Consider the following 4,975-nt stretch of genomic DNA (forward strand, 5'->3'; position numbering starts at 1 on the left):
ATATACTAAAATATTCATGGTTTATCTGAAATTCATATTTAATTGGGTGTCCTTCATTTTCTCTGACAACCCTATCTGAATCTCCTAAGGGTCCTGCAAAGACCCCACAAGGTCACTCAGAGCAGAACAGGTGGGGAACAGGCCGCCAGTACCCACTGGCACCCACTGTGAGTTCTGAGTCTATCATGGTTCCCTCAGGGGCAGGAAGCTCACCTGTCCCCATGCTGAGTGGGGTGATGGGAGGCATCTTTGCCAAAGCCGGGCACCTGGTGACCAGAGGTACAAGTTGGTCACTGCCCAAGGCCCTGCCACCTCTCGGGACACTGCGGGCATGGGGCCTAGGTGTCCACCGCTGTTGAGACACACAGCAAGAGAGGGAACACAAGCAAGGGGAGTGGGAGAGGGAGAAGCAGGCTTCCCGTAGAGCAGAGAGCCCGATGCGGGCTCTATCCCAGGACCCCAGGATCATGACCTGAGCCGAAGGCAGACGCTTAACGACTGAGCCACCCAGGCGCCCTGAGTTAGGCCTTCTGATACAAGCTGGATTCCTGAACAGCATGTGACATGTCAAGGATCAGAAGCATCACTCCCACTTCTTTCAAGGCCAAATACGTAGGAAACAACCAGCTTCCTCAAGAAGAAACCACTCCATCCAGATAGGAACCAAAATATCAGCCTCTGAGGCAGGGAGCAGAAAGGGACAACCGGGACCTGGACTCATCATAAGGAGCAGCAGAGGGAGCCCCTACTCTGCCCAAAGTGTTGAGGCTTCTCGCAGCTCCTTTGCAAGAAGCAGGACAGCACAGTGGCTGTGAGCAGGGACCCAGGGCCGACTGGCTCTGACCTCTGGGTTTGATCCCAGCCTTATTCCTTGCTAGCTGATCATCTTGGGCAACTTTTGTAACCTCTCTGGTCCTCGGCCTCTGCCCCTGAGGATAATAGCACCTACAATGTGGACAGTCTCAAAGACTACATGTGGTAATAACCTGTAAAGTGCTTAGAACTGGGTTTAGCACAGAACTAACCTTATTAAGGGATTTTTCACTGCTGTTGTTGTTATTAACACATATTTTCCAGGGCACTTGGGTGGCTCAGTCGGTTGACTGCCTGACTCTTGATTTCAGCTCAGGTCATGATCTCACAGTCGTGAGAGGGAGACCTGTGTCGGGCTCCATGATCAGTGCGGAGTCAGCTTGGGATTCTCTAGCCCTCTGCCCCTCCCCCACTCGCTCTCTAAATTAATCAATTAATTAAATCTTTTTTAAAAAAATAAAACCACACATGTGTCCTCCTCAGATGAGCTGCACTCTGGAGATTTGTGGCCCTCCAGCTGCATGCCCACACAAGGGGTTCTCCTGCCTGACCTGCATGGGCCCCAGGACACACCTGCAGAGCATCCTGCATCAGCCCTCTCCCTGCAGGCTCCACCAGCCTGACCCTGTCCTGGACCTGGTGGGCTGCCCTGGGCCCCCGCTGATGGTCCAGGCACATACAGACTCAGTGATCTGCAGCCTTCCCCCTACCCCAGACTGTGATATTTTTCTGTTGCAAATTACAGAAACCCTCCACGCCCTGGGTTAATGGGGGAGGTGACTTTACTGTCAGGATTCAGGGGCTCCTGAGATGTTGTCACCACTCTGCCTTCAGCCACCTCCCCTAGCCATATTTACCTCTGGGTTGGTTATGATGTAGAAATTGGGCCCCAAGCTGAAGGCCAAGAAAGAATTCTTGAGACATCTTCAGTGCAAAAAGGTGGTTTTATTAAAACAGGGGGACAGGACCTGTGGGCAGAAAGCTGCGCTGGGGTCATGAGGAGTGACCCATTATATACTTTCAAGTGGGAGGGGGTTAGGGATAACATAAGTCCCTAAGGAATTTTGAAAGCAAGGTTTCCAGGACCTTGAGGGGTCTAGCTATTGTTGGGAAAAGGTCATTTATTACTGTCTGATAACACCTTAATCATGAGACCCTTCAGATGCATATCAGTGGTCCATATGCTTAGAGGATGATTGCTAACTTGTATCTTGGGGGGTAGAGATAAAGGAAGTTTCCAAAGGAATTTTTGTATGCTAAAGTAGACTCACAGGATCCTGGGGTGGTTGGGATAATGTCAAGCTAAGATTGCCTTTTGCCTTTAGCAAAGTACTAACATCAAGGCACTGAGTTCCTAGAGGAAGGTCATTCCACCTGTTTCAAGGATTTGCCAATGGGCTGTAATTAGGAAGGAAATTTAATTCTTTCTTTTCCTTTTGTCTCCCACATCAGGTTATACTTCCCGCAGGTTGTTTTCAAGTCAAAGATAACTTTTTTAAAGCCTGAAAGTTTAAAAGACCATCACTTTAAAACTTAGAGGTAACAGGAATAGGGGAAATCATTTAGAATGCCGAATAGTCAAAAGTACCCCAAGAAAGCCAAACAATGAGTATACTACATGTAAAAAATTCACAGGTCATGGCTAAAGCTGCTCTTTGAGGAAAATTCAAAGCCATTAATATATTAATCAAAAAACAAATGAGTTTAGCTCAAGGGGCTAGAAAAAGAAAAACTAACCAGCAACACTCAAGGCACAAGAAAGACCTAAGTAAATAGATAGGACAGAATTCAATAAAATCAAGACCAAAACAGAAATAATGAACACAATTAAAATACAAATATATAAGACATAAAATGGAAACAGGAAACAACTCAGATATAACAACTATAATTTAAACATTTGAGGGATATTATCACAACCATAGGCCAATACTTAAAAATGCATTAAATGGATACATTTCTAAAAAAAAAAAAAATGAAGTGCCAAAATTGGCTCAACAGAAAATAGAAAAGTTGAATAGATCAATAGCCATAAAAGTAAAAACCCAAGAGAACCAACAGACTATTAGAACTACCAGGAGCACTCACTATGGTTGCCAGATACATAATCAACACACCAAAAGCAACAGTGTTGCTCTGTTCCAGCAAAAACTCATTGAAAAAATGTAGCCAAAAATATAGTGCATCTAGGAATTAGCCTATTAGAGAATGCACAAGATCTCTATGGAGAAAATTTTGTATTTCGTAAAGGCACAAAAGACTGTGTGAGAAAATGGGGAGATGTGCCCTATTCATGGATGGCACAGCTTAACATTGCCAAGGTCAGTGTTCCTCAAGCTCTTCTGTAAGCTTAAAACAATCCAATCAAAGTCACAGCAATACATTTTCAGGAACTTTACAAATTGACGTGAAAATTCATATGAAAAATAAAGATTCACGAATAGCTAAAAGATCAAAGAAGTGGTTTTGGCAAGGGAACAGATCAGATGATCAAAGAAACAGAATAGAAATTCCAAAATCATACCACAATGGTGGTAGTGGCATCAGAAATTAGGGAGGAAAAATGAATTATTTAAGAAATGAAGCTGGGAGGGCGCCTGGGTGGCTCAGTTGGTTAAGCGACTGCCTTCAGCTCAGGTCATGATCCTGGAGTCCCGGGATCTAGTCCCGCATCGGGCTCCCTGCTCAGCAGGGGGTCTGCTTCTCCCTCTCACCCTCCCCCCTCTCATGCTCTCTCTCTCTCTCATTCTCTCTCAAATAAATAAATAAAATCTTAAAAAAAAAAAAAGAAATGAAGCTGGGATATTGGCTCGCTGTGTGAAGCAGATGCACGCTCCCGCTACGTACAGCCTATACTCCAAACAGGGCCCAACATTTCATCCACACCCTGACTCAATGACCTCATCTACCAACTAAAAATGATTTGCCCATTTGACAATCATTAGTTTGAGTATTGCAGCGTGTCTTATAATTTCAACATACATTCACAATATTTTTCAATGTTGACTGCATATTTTTTTAATCTTTTTTTATTTAAGATTTTTTATTTATTTATTTGACAGAGAGGGAACACAAGCAGGGGGAGTGGGAGAGGGAGAAGCCGGCTTCCCACGGAGCAGGGAGCCTGATGCGGGGCTCGATCCCAGGACCCTGGGATCATGATCTGAGCCGAAGGCAAATGCTTAACGACTGAGCCACCCAGCTGTCTCTTGACTGCATACTAAGTGCTTAGTAATTCAAACTTTTCCTGTGTGGAAGAGCAGTTGAATGAAGCAAGTTCAAAATGAAAGGCAGATTCTTGAAATTCTTTCACCGAATTAAGCAAGCAAATAATCAGACAGCTTTAAAGGGAAGATAAGCTGGTGGAGCATTCAGCTTCTCAAAATGGGGAGGTAAACTCATCAAGATGAACAACGGTCCTCCAATTCCAACAAATTAGCATCAGGAAAGCAGGAGACGAGGTATAAAGAAAAGTATTTGCCTTGGATATTTTCTTCCTTTGGAAATAAGAGATACTTCAGATTCTCAGTACAGGTTATGAAGAAAGAAAACAAAGCACTCTTCTAGAGGGGAGGGGGTTGGGAGGATGGGTTAGCCCGGTGATGGGTATTAAAGAGGGCACGTTCTGCATGGAGCACTGGGTGTTATGCACAAACAATGAATCATGGAACACTACATCTAAAACTAATGATGTAATGTATGGGGATTAACATAATAAAAAATTTTTTTAAAAAGAAAAAAAAAGCACTAAAGTTCTTTAGAGGCAACTATCAGGGCGCCTGGGTGGCTCAAATGGTTAAGCGTCTGCCTTCGGCTCAGGTCATGATCCCAGGATCCTGGGATCGAGCCCGCATCGGGCTCCCTGCTCCACGAGGAGCCTGCTTCTCCCTCTCCTTCTACTGCTCCCCCTGCATGTGCTCTTTCGTTCTCTCTGCCAAATAAATAAATAAAATCTTAAAAAAAAAAAATAAATGCAACTATCAATGGTATGTGGAAAGTCTTCATATTGTACATAATGACGAGACTACAGGGAGCACCTGGCTGGCTCAGTTGGTAGAGCAAGCGATCTCAGGGTCATGATTTCAAGCCCTACGTTGGGCGTAGGACTTACTTAAAAAAACAAAAAAACTGTCCACAGAGACAAGAAGATAAAAATGAAAAC

The sequence above is a fragment of the Mirounga leonina genome, unplaced genomic scaffold, assembly GCF_011800145.1.
Source record: "Mirounga leonina isolate KUSES-001 unplaced genomic scaffold, KU_Mleo_1.0 Mir_114, whole genome shotgun sequence".
Taxonomy (NCBI): domain Eukaryota; kingdom Metazoa; phylum Chordata; class Mammalia; order Carnivora; family Phocidae; genus Mirounga; species Mirounga leonina.